Raw genomic sequence first — 20,184 nt, 5'->3', positions numbered from 1 at the left:
ATTTGCGACTGCTCAGGCCAAATATGCACCTTGGCACGTCCGTTTCAGGGAGACAAAAAGACAATTACCAAAAGATGACTATGCTTCACTGCATCGCGAAAGCACTGCGGTAAAGCCAGCGTGAGCAGAAGAGCATTACATTATACGAAATGAACGCATGCACAGACCACTTGTGCATCAAACAAATATAAGCATTTGCGACTGCACAGGCCAATTATGCATCTTGGCACGTCCGTTTTAGGGAGACAAAACGACAATTACCTGAAGCTGATTAAGCTTCACTGCATAGCCAAAGCACTGCGGTAAAACCAGCATGAGCAGAAGAGCATTACATGATACGAAATGAATGCAAGCACAGGCCACTTGTGCATCAAACATATAAGCATTTGCGACTGCTCAGGCCAAATATGCATCTTGACATGTCCGTTTCAGGGAGACAAAAAAACAATTACCAAGAGATGATTAGGCTTCACTGCATCGCGAAAGCACTGCAGTAAAGCTAGCGTGAGAACAAGAGCATTACTTAATACGAAATGAAGGCATGCCCACGCCACTTTTGCATCAAAAAATTATAAGTATTTGCGACTGCTCAGGCCAAATACACATCTTGGCATGTCCGTTTCTGGCAAACAAAAGGACAAATACTAAAATATGATCAAGCTTCACTGCATCGCAAAAGCACTGCGGTAATGCCAGAGTGAGCAGAAGAGCATTACATGATACGAAATGAACGCATGCTCAGGCCACTTGTGCATCATACAAATATAAGCATTTGCGACTGCTCAGGCCAAATATGCATCTTGGCACGTCCGTTTCAGGCAAACAAAAGGACAAATACTAAAATATGATCAAGCTTCACTGCATCGCAAAAGCACTGCGGTAAAGCCAGCGTGAGCAGAAGAGCATTACATGATACGAAATGAACGCATGCACAGGGTACTTGTGCATCAAACATATATAAGCATTTGCGATTGCTCAGGCCAAATATGCATCTTGGCATATCCGTTTCAGGCAAACAAAAGGACAAATACTTAAATATGATCAAGCTTCACTGCATCGCAAAAGCACTGCGATAAAGCCAGCTTGAGCAAATAGCATTACATGATACGAAATGAACGCATGCACAGGCCACTTGTGCCTCAAACAAATATAAGCATATGCGACTGCTCAGGCTAAATATGCATCTTGGCACGTCCGTTTCATGGAGACAAAAAGACAATAACCAAAAGGTGATTAAGCTTCACTGCATCGCGAAAGCACTGCGGTAAAGCCACCGTGAGCAGAAAAGCATTACATGATACGAAATTAACGCATGCAAAGGCCACTTTTGCATCAAACAAATATAAGCATTTGCGACTGCTCAGGCCAAATATGCATCTTCGCACGTCCGTTTCGGGCAAACAAAAGGACAAATACTTAAATATGATCATGCTTCACTGCATCGCAAAAGCACTGCGGTAAAGCCAGCGTGAGCAGAAGAGCATTACATGTTACGAAATGAACGCATGCACAGGGTACTTGTGCATCAAACAAATATAAGCATTTGCGATTGCTCAGGCCAAAAATGCATCTTGGCATGTCCGTTTCAGGCAAACAAAAGGACAAATACTTAAATATGATCAAGCTTCACTGCCTCGCAAAAGCACTGCGGTAAAGCCAGAGTGAGCAGAAGAGCATTACATGATATGAAGTGAACACATGCACAGGCCACTTGTGCATCAAACAAATATAAGCATTTGCGACTGCTCAGGCCAAATATGCACCTTGGCACGTCCGTTTCAGGGAGACAAAAAGACAATTACCAAAAGATGACTATGCTTCACTGCATCGCGAAAGCACTGCGGTAAAGCCAGCGTGAGCAGAAGAGCATAACATGATACGAAATGAACGCATGCACAGACCACTTGTGCATCAAACAAATATAAGCATTTGCGACTGCACAGGCCAATTATGCATCTTGGCACGTCCGTTTTAGGGAGACAAAACGACAATTACCTAAAGCTGATTAAGCTTCACTGCATAGCCAAAGCACTGCGGTAAAGACAGCGTGAGCAGAAGAGCATTACATGATACGAAATGAACGCATGCACAGGCCACTTATGCATCAAAAAAAGATAAGCATTTGCAAAGGCTCAGGCAAAATATGCATCTTCGCACGTCCGTTTCAGGCAAACAAAAGGACAAATACTTAAATTTCATGAAGCTTTACTGCATCGCAAAAGCACTGCGGTAATGCCAGAGTGAGCAGAAGAGCATTACATGATACGAAATGAACGCATGCTCAGGCCACTTGTGCATCATACAAATATAAGCATTTGCGACTGCTCAGGCCAAATATGCATCTTGGCATGTCCGTCTCAGACAAACGAAAGGACAAATACTAAAATATGATCAAGCTTCATTGCATCAAAAAAGCACTGCGGTAAAGACAGCGTGAGCAGAAGAGCATTACATGATATGAAATGAACGCATGCACAGGACACTTGGGCATCAAACAAATATAAGCATTTGCGACTGCTCAGACCAAATATGCATCTTGGCACGTCCGTTTCATGGAGACAAAAAGACAATTACCAAAAGATGATTAAGCTTCACTGCATCGCGAAAGCACTGTGGTAAAGCCACTGTGAGAAGAAAAGCATTACATGATACGAAATGAACGCATGCACAGGCCACTTGTGCATCAAACAAATATAAGCATTTGCGACTGCTCAGGCCAAATATGCATCTTGGCACGTTTATTTCAGGGAGACAAAAAGACAATTACCAAAAGATGATTAAGCTTCACGGCATATCCAAAGCAGTGCGGTAAAACCAGCATGATCAGAAAGGATTACATGATACGAAATGAACGCATGCACAGGCCACTTGGGCATCAAACAAATATACGCATTTGCGACTGCTCAGGCCAAATATGCATCTTGGCACGTCCGTTTCATGGAGACAAAAAGACAATTACCAAAAGATAATTAAGCTTCACTGCATCGCGAAAGCACTGCGGTAAAGCCACTGTGAGCAGAAAAGCATTACATGATACGAAATGAACGCATGCTCAGGCCACTTGTGCATCAACAAATGTAAGCATTTGCGACTGCTCAGGCCAAATATGCGTCTTGGCACGTCCGTTTCAGGGAGACAAAAGGACAAATACTTAAATTTGATGAAGCTTTACTGCATCGCAATAGCACTGCGGTAATGCCAGCGTGAGCAGAAGAGCATTACATGATACGAAATGAACGCATGCACAGGCCACTTGTGCATCAAACAAATATAAGCATTTGCGCCTGCTCAGGCCATATATGCTTCTTGGCACGTCCAAGTTAGGGAGACAGTAAGACAATTACCAAAACATTATTAAACTTCACTGGATCGAAAAAGCACTGCGGTAAAGCCAGCGTGAACAGAAGAGCATTATATGATACGAAATGAACGCATGCACAGGCCAATTGTGCATCAAACAAATATAAGCATTTGTGACTGCTCAGGCCAAATATGCAACTTGGCACGTTCGTTTAAGGGAGACAAAACGACAATTACCAAAGGCTGATTAAGCTTGACTGCATATCCAAAGCACTGCGGTAAAACCAGCATGAGCAGAAAGCATTACATGATACGAAATGAGCGCATGCACAGGCCACTCGTGCATCAAACAAATATAAGCATTTGCGACTGCTCAGGCCAAATATGCATCTTGGCACATTCGTTTCAGGCAAACAAAAAGACAAATACTTAAATAAGATCAAGCTTCACTGCATCGCAAAAGCACTGCGGTAAAGCCAGTGTGAGCAGAAGAGCACGGCATGATACGAAATGAACGCATGCACAGGCCACTTGTGCATCAAACAAATATAAGCATTTGCGACTGCTCAGGCCAAATAAGCATCTATGCACATCCGTTTTAGGGAGACAAAAAGACAATTACCGAAAGATGATTAAGCTTCACTGCATCGCGAAATTCACTGCGGTAAAGCCAGCGTGAACAGAAGAGCATTACATGATACGAAATGAACGCATGCACAAGCCACTTGTGCATCAAACAAATATAACCATTTGTGACTGCTCGGGCCAAATATGCATCTTGGCACGTTCATTTCAGGGAGACAAAAAGACAATTACCAAAAGATGATTAAGCTTCACGGCATATCCAAAGCAGTGCGGTAAAACCAGCATGATCAGAAAGCATTACATGATACGAAATGAACGCATGCACAGGCCACTTGGGCATCAAACAAATATACGCATTTGCGACTGCTCAGGCCAAATATGCATCTTGGCACGTCCGTTTCATGGAGACAAAAAGACAATTACCAAAAGATAATTAAGCTTCACTGCATCGCGAAAGCACTGCGGTAAAGCCACTGTGAGCAGAAAAGCATTACATGATACGAAATGAACGCATGCTCAGGCCACTTGTGCATCAACAAATATAAGCATTTGCGACTGCTCGGGCCAAATATGCATCTTGGCACGTTCGTTTCAGGGAGACAAAAAGACAAATACCAAAAGATGATTAAGCTTCACTGCATCGCTAAAGCACTGCGGTAAAACCAGCATGAGCAGAAGAGCATTACATGATACGAAATGAACACATGCACAGGCCACTTGTGCATCAAACAAGTATAAGCATTTGCGACTGCTCAGGCCAAATATGCATCTTGGCACGTCCGTTTCAGGCAAACAAAAGGACAAATACTAAAATATGATCAAGCTTCACTGCATCGCAAAAGCACTGCGGTAAAGCCAGCGTGAGCAGAAGAGCATTACATGATACGAAATGAACGAAAGCACAGGGTACTTGTGCATCAAACATATATAAGCATTTGCGATTGCTCAGGCCAAATATGCATCTTGGCATATCCGTTTCAGGCAAACAAAAGGACAAATACTTAAATATGATCAAGCTTCACTGCATCGCAAAAGCACTGCGGTAAAGCCAGCATAAGCAGAAGAGCATTACATGATACGAAATAAATGCATGCACAGGCCACTTGTGCATCAAACAAATATAAGCATTTGCGACTGCTCAGGCCAAATATGCATCTTGGCACGTCCGTTTCAGAGAGAGAAAAAGACAATTACCAAAAGATGATCAAGCTTCACTGTATCGAAAAAGCACTGCGGTAAAGCCAGCGTGAGCAGAAGAGCATTACATGATACGAAATGAACGCATGCCCAGGCCACTTGCGCATCAAAGAAAGGCATTTGCGGCTACTCAAGCCAAATATGCATCTTGGCACGTCCATTTCACGAAAACAAAAGGACAAATAACTAAATATGATCAAGCTTCACTGCCTCGCAAAAGCACTGCGGTAAAGCCAGCATGAGCAGAAGAGCATTACATGATATGAAGTGAACACATGCACAGGCCACTTGTGCATCAAACAAATATAAGCATTTGCGACTGCTCAGGCCAAATATGCACCTTGGCACGTCCGTTTCAGGGAGACAAAAAGACAATTACCAAAAGATGACTATGCTTCACTGCATCGCGAAAGCACTGCGGTAAAGCCAGCGTGAGCAGAAGAGCATTACATTATACGAAATGAACGCATGCACAGACCACTTGTGCATCAAACAAATATAAGCATTTGCGACTGCACAGGCCAATTATGCATCTTGGCACGTCCGTTTTAGGGAGACAAAACGACAATTACCTGAAGCTGATTAAGCTTCACTGCATAGCCAAAGCACTGCGGTAAAACCAGCATGAGCAGAAGAGCATTACATGATACGAAATGAATGCAAGCACAGGCCACTTGTGCATCAAACATATAAGCATTTGCGACTGCTCAGGCCAAATATGCATCTTGACATGTCCGTTTCAGGGAGACAAAAAAAACAATTACCAAGAGATGATTAGGCTTCACTGCATCGCGAAAGCACTGCAGTAAAGCTAGCGTGAGAACAAGAGCATTACTTAATACGAAATGAAGGCATGCCCACGCCACTTTTGCATCAAAAAATTATAAGTATTTGCGACTGCTCAGGCCAAATACACATCTTGGCATGTCCGTTTCTGGCAAACAAAAGGACAAATACTAAAATATGATCAAGCTTCACTGCATCGCAAAAGCACTGCGGTAATGCCAGAGTGAGCAGAAGAGCATTACATGATACGAAATGAACGCATGCTCAGGCCACTTGTGCATCATACAAATATAAGCATTTGCGACTGCTCAGGCCAAATATGCATCTTGGCACGTCCGTTTCAGGCAAACAAAAGGACAAATACTAAAATATGATCAAGCTTCACTGCATCGCAAAAGCACTGCGGTAAAGCCAGCGTGAGCAGAAGAGCATTACATGATACGAAATGAACGCATGCACAGGGTACTTGTGCATCAAACATATATAAGCATTTGCGATTGCTCAGGCCAAATATGCATCTTGGCATATCCGTTTCAGGCAAACAAAAGGACAAATACTTAAATATGATCAAGCTTCACTGCATCGCAAAAGCACTGCGATAAAGCCAGCTTGAGCAAATAGCATTACATGATACGAAATGAACGCATGCACAGGCCACTTGTGCCTCAAACAAATATAAGCATATGCGACTGCTCAGGCTAAATATGCATCTTGGCACGTCCGTTTCATGGAGACAAAAAGACAATAACCAAAAGGTGATTAAGCTTCACTGCATCGCGAAAGCACTGCGGTAAAGCCACCGTGAGCAGAAAAGCATTACATGATACGAAATTAACGCATGCAAAGGCCACTTTTGCATCAAACAAATATAAGCATTTGCGACTGCTCAGGCCAAATATGCATCTTCGCACGTCCGTTTCGGGCAAACAAAAGGACAAATACTTAAATATGATCATGCTTCACTGCATCGCAAAAGCACTGCGGTAAAGCCAGCGTGAGCAGAAGAGCATTACATGTTACGAAATGAACGCATGCACAGGGTACTTGTGCATCAAACAAATATAAGCATTTGCGATTGCTCAGGCCAAAAATGCATCTTGGCATGTCCGTTTCAGGCAAACAAAAGGACAAATACTTAAATATGATCAAGCTTCACTGCCTCGCAAAAGCACTGCGGTAAAGCCAGAGTGAGCAGAAGAGCATTACATGATATGAAGTGAACACATGCACAGGCCACTTGTGCATCAAACAAATATAAGCATTTGCGACTGCTCAGGCCAAATATGCACCTTGGCACGTCCGTTTCAGGGAGACAAAAAGACAATTACCAAAAGATGACTATGCTTCACTGCATCGCGAAAGCACTGCGGTAAAGCCAGCGTGAGCAGAAGAGCATAACATGATACGAAATGAACGCATGCACAGACCACTTGTGCATCAAACAAATATAAGCATTTGCGACTGCACAGGCCAATTATGCATCTTGGCACGTCCGTTTTAGGGAGACAAAACGACAATTACCTAAAGCTGATTAAGCTTCACTGCATAGCCAAAGCACTGCGGTAAAGACAGCGTGAGCAGAAGAGCATTACATGATACGAAATGAACGCATGCACAGGCCACTTATGCATCAAAAAAAGATAAGCATTTGCAAAGGCTCAGGCAAAATATGCATCTTCGCACGTCCGTTTCAGGCAAACAAAAGGACAAATACTTAAATTTCATGAAGCTTTACTGCATCGCAAAAGCACTGCGGTAATGCCAGAGTGAGCAGAAGAGCATTACATGATACGAAATGAACGCATGCTCAGGCCACTTGTGCATCATACAAATATAAGCATTTGCGACTGCTCAGGCCAAATATGCATCTTGGCATGTCCGTCTCAGACAAACGAAAGGACAAATACTAAAATATGATCAAGCTTCATTGCATCAAAAAAGCACTGCGGTAAAGACAGCGTGAGCAGAAGAGCATTACATGATATGAAATGAACGCATGCACAGGACACTTGGGCATCAAACAAATATAAGCATTTGCGACTGCTCAGACCAAATATGCATCTTGGCACGTCCGTTTCATGGAGACAAAAAGACAATTACCAAAAGATGATTAAGCTTCACTGCATCGCGAAAGCACTGCGGTAAAGCCACTGTGAGAAGAAAAGCATTACATGATACGAAATGAACGCATGCACAGGCCACTTGTGCATCAAACAAATATAAGCATTTGCGACTGCTCAGGCCAAATATGCATCTTGGCAAGTTTATTTCAGGGAGACAAAAAGACAATTACCAAAAGATGATTAAGCTTCACGGCATATCCAAAGCAGTGCGGTAAAACCAGCATGATCAGAAAGGATTACATGATACGAAATGAACGCATGCACAGGCCACTTGGGCATCAAACAAATATACGCATTTGCGACTGCTCAGGCCAAATATGCATCTTGGCACGTCCGTTTCATGGAGACAAAAAGACAATTACCAAAAGATAATTAAGCTTCACTGCATCGCGAAAGCACTGCGGTAAAGCCACTGTGAGCAGAAAAGCATTACATGATACGAAATGAACGCATGCTCAGGCCACTTGTGCATCAACAAATGTAAGCATTTGCGACTGCTCAGGCCAAATATGCATCTTGGCACGTTCGTTTCAGGGAGACAAAAAGACAAATACAAAAGATGATTAAGCTTCACTGCATCGAAAAAGCACTGCGGTGAAGCCAGCATGAGCAGAAGAGACCTACATGATACGAAATGAACGCATGCCCAGGCCACTTGTGCATCAAACAAATATAGGCATTTGCAACTGCTGAGGCCAAATATGCGTCTTGGCACGTCCGTTTCAGGGAGACAAAAGGACAAATACTTAAATTTGATGAAGCTTTACTGCATCGCAATAGCACTGCGGTAATGCCAGCGTGAGCAGAAGAGCATTACATGATACGAAATGAACGCATGCACAGGCCACTTGTGCATCAAACAAATATAAGCATTTGCGCCTGCTCAGGCCATATATGCTTCTTGGCACGTCCAAGTTAGGGAGACAGTAAGACAATTACCAAAACATTATTAAACTTCACTGGATCGAAAAAGCACTGCGGTAAAGCCAGCGTGAACAGAAGAGCATTATATGATACGAAATGAACGCATGCACAGGCCAATTGTGCATCAAACAAATATAAGCATTTGTGACTGCTCAGGCCAAATATGCAACTTGGCACGTTCGTTTAAGGGAGACAAAACGACAATTACCAAAGGCTGATTAAGCTTGACTGCATATCCAAAGCACTGCGGTAAAACCAGCATGAGCAGAAAGCATTACATGATACGAAATGAGCGCATGCACAGGCCACTCGTGCATCAAACAAATATAAGCATTTGCGACTGCTCAGGCCAAATATGCATCTTGGCACATTCGTTTCAGGCAAACAAAAAGACAAATACTTAAATAAGATCAAGCTTCACTGCATCGCAAAAGCACTGCGGTAAAGCCAGTGTGAGCAGAAGAGCACGGCATGATACGAAATGAACGCATGCACAGGCCACTTGTGCATCAAACAAATATAAGCATTTGCGACTGCTCAGGCCAAATAAGCATCTATGCACATCCGTTTTAGGGAGACAAAAAGACAATTACCGAAAGATGATTAAGCTTCACTGCATCGCGAAATTCACTGCGGTAAAGCCAGCGTGAACAGAAGAGCATTACATGATACGAAATGAACGCATGCACAAGCCACTTGTGCATCAAACAAATATAACCATTTGTGACTGCTCGGGCCAAATATGCATCTTGGCACGTTCATTTCAGGGAGACAAAAAGACAATTACCAAAAGATGATTAAGCTTCACGGCATATCCAAAGCAGTGCGGTAAAACCAGCATGATCAGAAAGCATTACATGATACGAAATGAACGCATGCACAGGCCACTTGGGCATCAAACAAATATACGCATTTGCGACTGCTCAGGCCAAATATGCATCTTGGCACGTCCGTTTCATGGAGACAAAAAGACAATTACCAAAAGATAATTAAGCTTCACTGCATCGCGAAAGCACTGCGGTAAAGCCACTGTGAGCAGAAAAGCATTACATGATACGAAATGAACGCATGCTCAGGCCACTTGTGCATCAACAAATGTAAGCATTTGTGACTGCTCAGGCCAAATATGCATCTTGGCACGTTCGTTTCAGGGAGACAAAAAGACAAATACCAAAAGATGATTAAGCTTCACTGCATCGAAAAAGCACTGCGGTAAAGCCAGCATGAGCAGAAGAGACCTACATCATACGAAATGAACGCATGCCCAGGCCACTTGTGCATCAAACAAATATAGGCATTTGCAACTGCTGAGGCCAAATATGCGTCTTGGCACGTCCGTTTCAGGGAGACAAAAAGAAAATTACCAAAGGATGATTAAGCTTCACTGCATGCGGTAAAACCAGCGTGAGCAGAAGAGCATTACATGATACGAAATGAACGCATGCACAGGCCACTTGTGCATCAAACAAAGATAAGCATTTGCGACGGCTCAGGCAAAATATGCATCTTGGCACGTCCGTTTCAGGCAAACAAAAGGACAAATACTTAAATTTGATGAAGCTTTACTGCATCGCAATAGCAATGCGGTAATGCCAGCGTGAGCAGAAGAGCATTACATGATACGAAATGAACGCATGCACAGGCCACTTGTGCATCAAACAAATATAAGCATTTGCGCCTGCTCAGGCCATATATGCATCTTGGCACGTCCAAGTTAGGGAGACAGTAAGACAATTACCAAAACATTATTAAACTTCACTGGATCGAAAAAGCACTGCGGTAAAGCCAGCGTGAACAGAAGAGCATTATATGATACGAAATGAACGCATGCACAGGCCAATTGTGCATCAAACAAATATAAGCATTTGTGACTGCTCAGGCCAAATATGCAACTTGGCACGTTCGTTTAAGGGAGACAAAACGACAATTATCAAAGGCTGATTAAGCTTGACTGCATATCCAAAGCACTGCGGTAAAACCAGCATGAGCAGAAAGCATTACATGATACGAAATGAGCGCATGCACAGGCCACTTGTGCATCAAACAAATATAAGCATTTGCGACTGCTCAGGCCAAATATGCATCTTGGCACATTCGTTTCAGGCAAACAAAAAGACAAATACTTAAATAAGATCAAGCTTCACTGCATCGCAAAAGCACTGCGGTAAAGCCAGTGTGAGCAGAAGAGCACGGCATGATACGAAATGAACGCATGCACAGGCCACTTGTGCATCAAACAAATATAAGCATTTGCGACTGCTCAGGCCAAATAAGCATCTTGGCACATCCGTTTTAGGGAGACAAAAAGACAATTACCGAAAGATGATTAAGCTTCACTGCATCGCGAAATTCACTGCGGTAAAGCCAGCGTGAACAGAAGAGCATTACATGGTACGAAATGAACGCATGCACAAGCCACTTGTGCATCAAACAAATATAACCATTTGTGACTGCTCGGGCCAAATGTGCAACTTGGCACGTTCGTTTCAGGGAGACAAAACTACAATTACCAAAAGCGGATTAAGCTTCACTGCATCGCCAAAGCACTGCGGTAAAACCAGCATGAGCAGAACAGCATTACATGATACGAAATGAACGCATGCACAGGCCACTTGTGCATCAAACAAATATAAGCATTTGCGACTGCTCAAGCCAAATATGCATCTTGGCACGTCCACTTCAGGCAAACAAAAGGACAAATACTTAAATTTGATGAAGCTTCACTGCAACGCAAAAGCACTGCGTTAATGCCAGCGTGAGCAGAAGAGCATTACATGATACGAAATGAACGCATGCACAGGCCACTTGTGCATCAATTAAATATAAGCATTTGCGACTGCTCAGGCCAAATATGCATCTTGACATGTCCGTTTCAGGGAAACAAAAAAACAATTACCAAGAGTTGAGTAGGCTTCACTGCATTGCGAAAGCACTGCAGTAAAGCAAGCGTGAGAACAAGAGCATTACTTAATACGAAATGAACGCATGCCCACGCCACTTGTGCATCAAACAAATATAAGCATTTGCGACTGCACAGGCCAAATGTGCATCTTGGCACGTCCGTTTCTGGCAAACAAAAGGACAAATACTTAAATATCACCAAGCTTCACTGCATTGCAAAAGCACTGCGGTAAAACCAGCGTGAGCAGAAGAGCATTACAAGATACGAAATGAACGCATGCACAGGCCACTTGTGCATCAAACAAATATAAGCATTTGCGACTGCTCAGGCCAAATATGCATCTTGGCACATTCGTTTCAGGGAGACAAAAAGACAATTACCGAAAGATGATTAAGCTTCACTGCATCGCAAAATTCACTGCGGTAAAGCCACCTTGAACAGAAGAGCATTACATGGTACGAAATGAACGCATGCACAAGCCACTTGTGCATCAAACAAATATAAGCATTTGCGACTGTTCGGGCCAAATGTGCAACTTGGCACGTTTGTTTCAGGGAGACAAAACTACAATTACCAAAAGCTGATTAAGCTTCACTGGATCGAAAAAGCACTGCGGTAAAGCCAGCGTGAACAGTAGAGCATTATATGATACGAAATGAACGCACGCACAAGCCACTTGTGCATCAAACAAATATAAGCATTTGCGACTGCTCGGGCCAAATATGCAACTTGGCACATTCGTTTAAGGGAGACAAAACTACAATTACCAAAAGCTGATTAAGCTTCACTGCATCGCTAAAGCACTTCGGTAAAACCAGCATGAGCAGAAGAGCATTACATGATACGAAATGAACACATGCACAGGCCACTTGTGCATCAAACAAGTATAAGCATTTGCGACTGCTCAGGCCAAATATGCATCTTGGCACGTCCGTTTCAGGCAAACAAAAGGACAAATACTAAAATATGATCAAGCTTCACTGCATCGCAAAAGCACTGCGGTAAAGCCAGCATAAGCAGAAGAGCATTACATGATACGAAATGAATGCATGCACAGGCCACTTGTGCATCAAACAAATATAAGCATTTGCGACTGCTCAGGCCAAATATGCATCTTGGCACGTCCGTTTCAGAGAGAGAAAAAGACAATTACCAAAAGATGATCAAGCTTCACTGTATCGAAAAAGCACTGCGGTAAAGCCAGCGTGAGCAGAAGAGCATTACATGATACGAAATGAACGCATGCCCAGGCCACTTGCGCATCAAAGAAAGGCATTTGCGGCTACTCAAGCCAAATATGCATCTTGGCACGTCCATTTCACGAAAACAAAAGGACAAATAACTAAATATGATCAAGCTTCACTGCCTCGCAAAAGCACTGCGGTAAAGCCAGCATGAGCAGAAGAGCATTACATGATATGAAGTGAACACATGCACAGGCCACTTGTGCATCAAACAAATATAAGCATTTGCGACTGCTCAGGCCAAATATGCACCTTGGCACGTCCGTTTCAGGGAGACAAAAAGACAATTACCAAAAGATGACTATGCTTCACTGCATCGCGAAAGCACTGCGGTAAAGCCAGCGTGAGCAGAAGAGCATTACATTATACGAAATGAACGCATGCACAGACCACTTGTGCATCAAACAAATATAAGCATTTGCGATTGCACAGGCCAATTATGCATCTTGGCACGTCCGTTTTAGGGAGACAAAACGACAATTACCTGAAGCTGATTAAGCTTCACTGCATAGCCAAAGCACTGCGGTAAAACCAGCATGAGCAGAAGAGCATTACATGATACGAAATGAATGCAAGCACAGGCCACTTGTGCATCAAACATATAAGCATTTGCGACTGCTCAGGCCAAATATGCATCTTGACATGTCCGTTTCAGGGAGACAAAAAAACAATTACCAAGAGATGATTAGGCTTCACTGCATCGCGAAAGCACTGCAGTAAAGCTAGCGTGAGAACAAGAGCATTACATGATACGAAATGAACGCATGCACAGGCCACTTATGCATCAAAAAAAGATAAGCATTTGCAAAGGCTCAGGCAAAATATGCATCTTCGCACGTCCGTTTCAGGCAAACAAAAGGACAAATACTTAAATTTCATGAAGCTTTACTGCATCGCAAAAGCACTGCGGTAATGCCAGAGTGAGCAGAAGAGCATTACATGATACGAAATGAACGCATGCTCAGGCCACTTGTGCATCATACAAATATAAGCATTTGCGACTGCTCAGGCCATATATGCATCTTGGCACGTCCAAGTTAGGGAGACAGTAAGACAATTACCAAAAAATTATTGAGCTTCAGTGGATCGAAAAAGCACTGCGGTAAAGCCAGCGTGAACAGAAGAGCATTACATGATACGAAATGAACGCATGCACAGGCCAATTGTGCATCAAACAAATATAAGCATTTGTGACTGCTCAGGCCAACAATGCAACTTGGCACGTTCGTTTCAGGGAGACAAAACGACAATTACCAAAAGCTGATTAGGCTTCACTGCATCGCCAAAGCACTGCGGTAAAACCAGCATGAGCAGAAGAGCATTACATGATACGAATTGAATGCAAGCACAGGCCACTTGTGCATCAAACATATAAGCATTTGCGACTGCTCAGGCCAAATATGCATCTTGGCATGTCCGTCTCAGACAAACGAAAAGACAAATACTAAAATATGATCAAGCTTTATTGCATCAAAAAAGCACTGCGGTAAAGCCAGCGTGAGCAGAAGAGCATTACATGATGCGAAATGAACGCATGCACAGGACACTTGGGCATCAAACAAGTATAAGCATTTGCGACTGCTCAGGCCAAATATGCATCTTGGCACGTCCGTTTCAGGCAAACAAAAGGACAAATACTAAAATATGATCAAGCTTCACTGCATCGCAAAAGCACTTCGGTAAAGCCAGCGTGAGCAGAAGAGCATTACATGATACGAAATGAACGCATGCACAGGGTACTTGTGCATCAAACAAATATAAGCATTTGCGATTGCTCAGGCCAAATATGCATCTTGGCATATCCGTTTCAGGCAAACAAAAGGACAAATACTTAAATATGATCAAGCTTCACTGCATCGCAAAAGCACTGCGGTAAAGCCAGCATAAGCAGAAGAGCATTACATGATACGAAATGAATGCATGCACAGGCCACTTGTGCATCAAACAAATATAAGCATTTGCGACTGCTCAGGCCAAATATGCATCTTGGCACGTCCGTTTCAGAGAGAGAAAAACACAATTACCAAAAGATGATCAAGCTTCACTGTATCGAAAAAGCACTGCGGTAAAGCCAGCGTGAGCAGAAGAGCATTACATGATACGAAATGAACGCATGCCCAGGCCACTTGCGCATCAAAGAAAGGCATTTGCGGCTACTCAAGCCAAATATGCATCTTGGCACGTCCATTTCACGAAAACAAAAGGACAAATACCTAAATATGATCAAGCTTCACTGCCTCGCAAAAGCACTGCGGTAAAGCCAGCATGAGCAGAAGAGCATTACATGATATGAAGTGAACACATGCACAGGCCACTTGTGCATCAAACAAATATAAGCATTTGCGACTGCTCAGGCCAAATATGCACCTTGGCACGTCCGTTTCAGGGAGACAAAAAGACAATTACCAAAAGATGACTATGCTTCACTGCATCGCGAAAGCACTGCGGTAAAGCCAGCGTGAGCAGAAGAGCATTACATTATACGAAATGAACGCATGCACAGACCACTTGTGCATCAAACAAATATAAGCATTTGCGACTGCACAGGCCAATTATGCATCTTGGCACGTCCGTTTTAGGGAGACAAAACGACAATTACCTAAAGCTGATTAAGCTTCACTGCATAGCCAAAGCACTGCGGTAAAACCAGCATGAGCAGAAGAGCATTACATGATACGAAATGAATGCAAGCACAGGCCACTTGTGCATCAAACATATAAGCATTTGCGACTGCTCAGGCCAAATATGCATCTTGGCATGTTCGTCTCAGACAAACGAAAGGACAAATACTAAAATATGATCAAGCTTCATTGCATCAAAAAAGCACTGCGGTAAAGACAGCGTGAGCAGAAGAGCATTACATGATATGAAATGAACGCATGCACAGGACACTTGGGCATCAAACAAATATAAGCATTTGCGACTGCTGAGGCCAAATATGCATCTTGACATGTCCGTTTCAGGGAGACAAAAAAACAATTACCAAGAGATGATTAGGCTTCACTGCATCGCGAAAGCACTGCAGTAAAGCTAGCGTGAGAACAAGAGCATTACTTAATACGAAATGAAGGCATGCCCACGCCACTTTTGCATCAAAAAAATATAAGTATTTGCGACTGCTCAGGCCAAATACGCATCTTGGCATGTCCATTTCTGGCAAACAAAAGGACAAATACTAAAATATGATCAAGCTTCACTGCAACGAAAAAGCACTGCGATAAAGCCAGCTTGAGCAAATAGCATTACATGATACGAAATGAACGCATGCACAGGCCACTTGTGCCTCAAACAAATATAAGCATATGCGACTGCTCAGGCTAAATATGCATCTTGGCACGTCCGTTTCATGGAGACAAAAAGACAATAACCAAAAGGTGATTAAGCTTCACTGCATCGCGAAAGCACTGCGGTAAAGCCACCGTGAGCAGAAAAGCATTACATGATACGAAATTAACGCATGCACAGGCCACTTTTGCATCAAACAAATATAAGCATTTGCGACTGCTCAGGCCAAATATGCATCTTCGCACGTCCGTTTCGGGCAAACAAAAGGACAAATACTTAAATATGATCATGCTTCACTGCATCGCAAAAGAACTGCGGTAAAGCCAGCGTGAGCAGAAGAGCATTACATGTTACGAAATGAACGCATGCACAGGGTACTTGTGCATCAAACAAATATAAGCATTTGCGATTGCTCAGGCCAAATATGCATCTTGGCATGTCCGTTTCAGGCAAACAAAAGGACAAATACTTAAATATGATCAAGCTTCACTGCCTCGCAAAAGCACTGCGGTAAAGCCAGCATGAGCAGAAGAGCATTACATGATATGAAGTGAACACATGCACAGGCCACTTGTGCATCAAACAAATATAAGCATTTGCGACTGCTCAGGCCAATTATGCATCTTGGCACGTCCGTTTTAGGCAGACAAAACGACAATTACCTAAAGCTGATTAAGCTTCACTGCATAGCCAAAGCACTGCGGTAAAACCAGCATGAGCAGAAGAGCATTACATGATACGAAATGAATGCAAGCACAGGCCACTTGTGCATCAAACATATAAGCATTTGCGACTGCTCAGGCCAAATATGCATCTTGTCATGTCCGTCTCAGACAAACGAAAGGACAAATACTAAAATATGATCAAGCTTCATTGCATCAAAAAAGCACTGCGGTAAAGACAGCGTGAGCAGAAGAGCATTACATGATATGAAATGAACGCATCCACAGGACATTTGGGCATCAAACAAATATAAGCATTTGCGACTGCTCAGACCAATTATGCATCTCGGCACGTCCGTTTCATGGAGACAAAAAGACAACTACCAAAAGATGATTAAGCTTCACTGCATCGCGAAAGCACTGCGGTAAAGCCACTGTGAGCAGAAAAGCATTACATGATACAAAATGAACGCATGCACATGCCACTTGTGCATCAAACAAATATAAGCATTTGCGACTGCTCAGGCCAAATATGCATCTTGGCACGTTCATTTCAGGAAGACAAAAAGACACTTACCAGAAGATGATTAAGCTTCACTGCATCGAAAAAGCACTGCGGTAAAGCCAGCATGAGCAGAAGAGACCTACATGATACGAAATGAACGCATGCCCAGGCTACTTGTGCATCAAACATATATAGGCATTTGCGACTGCTCAGGCCAAATATGCACCTTGGCACGTCCGTTTCAGGGAAACAAAAAGAAAATTACCAAAAGTTGATTAAGCTTCACTGCATCGCGAAAGCACTGCGGTAAAACCAGCGTGAGCAGAAGAGCATTACATGATACGAAATGAACGCATGCACAGGCCACTTGTGCATCAAACAAAGATAAGCATTTGCGAAGGCTCAGGCAAAATATGCATCTTCGCACGTCCGTTTCAGGCAAACAAAAGGACAAATACTTAAATTTCATGAAGCTTTACTGCATCGCAAAAGCACTGCGGTAATGCCAGAGTGAGCAGAAGAGCATTACATGATACGAAATGAACGCATGCTCAGGCCACTTGTGCATCAAACAAATATAAGCATTTGTGACTGCTCAGGCCAACAATGCAACTTGGCACGTTCGTTTCAGGGAGACAAAACGACAATTACCAAAAGCTGATTAGGCTTCACTGCATCGCCAAAGCACTGCGGTAAAACCTGCATGAGCAGAAGAGCATTACATGATACGAATTGAATGCAAGCACAGGCCACTTGTGTATCAAACATATAAGCATTTGCGACTGCTCAGGCCAAATATGCATCTTGGCATGTCCGTCTCAGACAAACGAAAAGACAAATACTAAAATATGATCAAGCTTTATTGCATCAAAAAAGCACTGCGGTAAAGCCAGCGTGAGCAGAAGAGCATTACATGATGCGAAATGAACGCATGCACAGGACACTTGGGCATCAAACAAATATAAGCATTTGTGACTGCTCAGACCAAATATGCATCTTGGCACGTCCGTATCATGGAGACAAAAAGACAATTACCAAAAGATGATTAAGCTTCACTGCATCGCGAAAGCACTGCGGTAAAGCCACTGTGAGCAGAAAAGCATTACATGATACGAAATGAACGCATGCACAGGCCACTTGTGCATCGAACAAATATAAGCATTCGCGACTGCTCAGGCCAAATATGCATCTTGGCACGTTCATTTCAGGGAGACAAAAAGACAATTACCAAAAGATGATTAGGCTTCACTGCATCGAAAAAGCACTGCGGTAAAGCCAGCATGAGCAGAAGAGACCTACATGATACGAAATGAAACATGCCCAGGCCACTTGTGCATCAAACATATATAGGCATTTGCGACTGCTCAGGCCAAATATGCACCTTGGCACGTCCGTTTCAGGGAAACAAAAAGAAAATTACCAAAAGTTGATTAAGCTTCACTGCATCGCGAAAGCACTGCGGTAAAACCAGCGTGAGCAGAAGAGCATTACATGATACGAAATGAACGCATGCTCAGGCCACTTGTGCATCATACAAATATAAGCATTTGCGACTGCTCAGGCCATATATGCATCTTGGCACGTCCAAGTTAGGGAGACAGTAAGACAATTGCCAAAAAATTATTGGTCTTCAGTGGATCGAAAAAGCACTGCGGTAAAGCCAGCGTGAACAGAAGAGCATTACATGATACGAAATGAACGCATGCACAGGCCAATTGTGCATCAAACAAATATAAGCATTTGCGACTGCTCAGGCCCAATATGCATCTTGGCACGTTCGTTTCAGGGAGACAAAAAGACAATTACCAAAAGATGATTAAGCTTCACTGCATCGCGTAAGCACAGCGGCAAAGCAAGCGTGAGCAGAAGAGCATTACATGATACGAAATGAATGCATGCCCAGGCCACTTGTGCATCAAAAATTATAAGCATTTGCGACTGCTCAGGCCAAATATGCATCTTGGCATGTCTGTTTCAGGCAAACAAAAGGACAAATACTTATATATGATCAAGCTTCACTGCATCGCAAAAGCACTGCGGTAAAGCGAGCATGAGCAGAAGAGCAATACATGATACGAAATGAACGCATGCACAGGCCACTTGTGCATCAAACAAATATAAGCATTTGCGACTGCTCAGGCCAAATATGCATCTTGGCACGTCCGTTTCAGGCAAACAAACGGACAAATTCTTAAATATGATTAAGCTTCACTGCATCGCAAAAGCACTGCGGTAATGCCAGCGTGAGCAGAAGAGCGTTACATGATACGAAATGAACGCATGCACAGGCCACTTGTGCATCAATCAAATATAAGCATTTGCGACTGCTCAGGCCAAATATGCATCTTGGCATGTCCGTTTCAGGGAGACAAAAAAACAATTACCAAGAGATGATTAGGCTTCACCGTATCGCGAAAGCACTGAAGTAAAGCCAGCATGAGCAGAAGAGCATTACATGATACGAAATGAACGCATGCACAGGCCACTTGTGCATCAAAAAATATAAGTATTTGTGACTGCTCAGGCCAAATATGCATCTTGGCACGCCCATTTGAGGCAAACAAAAAGTTAAATACTAAAATATGATCAAGCTTCACTGCATTGAAAAAGCACTGCGGTAAAGCCAGCATGAGCAGAAGAGCACTACATGATATGAAGTGAACACATGCAC

The sequence above is a fragment of the Rhipicephalus microplus genome, unplaced genomic scaffold, assembly GCF_043290135.1.
Source record: "Rhipicephalus microplus isolate Deutch F79 unplaced genomic scaffold, USDA_Rmic scaffold_113, whole genome shotgun sequence".
Lineage (NCBI taxonomy): Eukaryota > Metazoa > Arthropoda > Arachnida > Ixodida > Ixodidae > Rhipicephalus > Rhipicephalus microplus.
The sequence above is the reverse complement of the archived record's forward strand: the minus strand, read 5'-3'. Positions refer to the sequence as shown.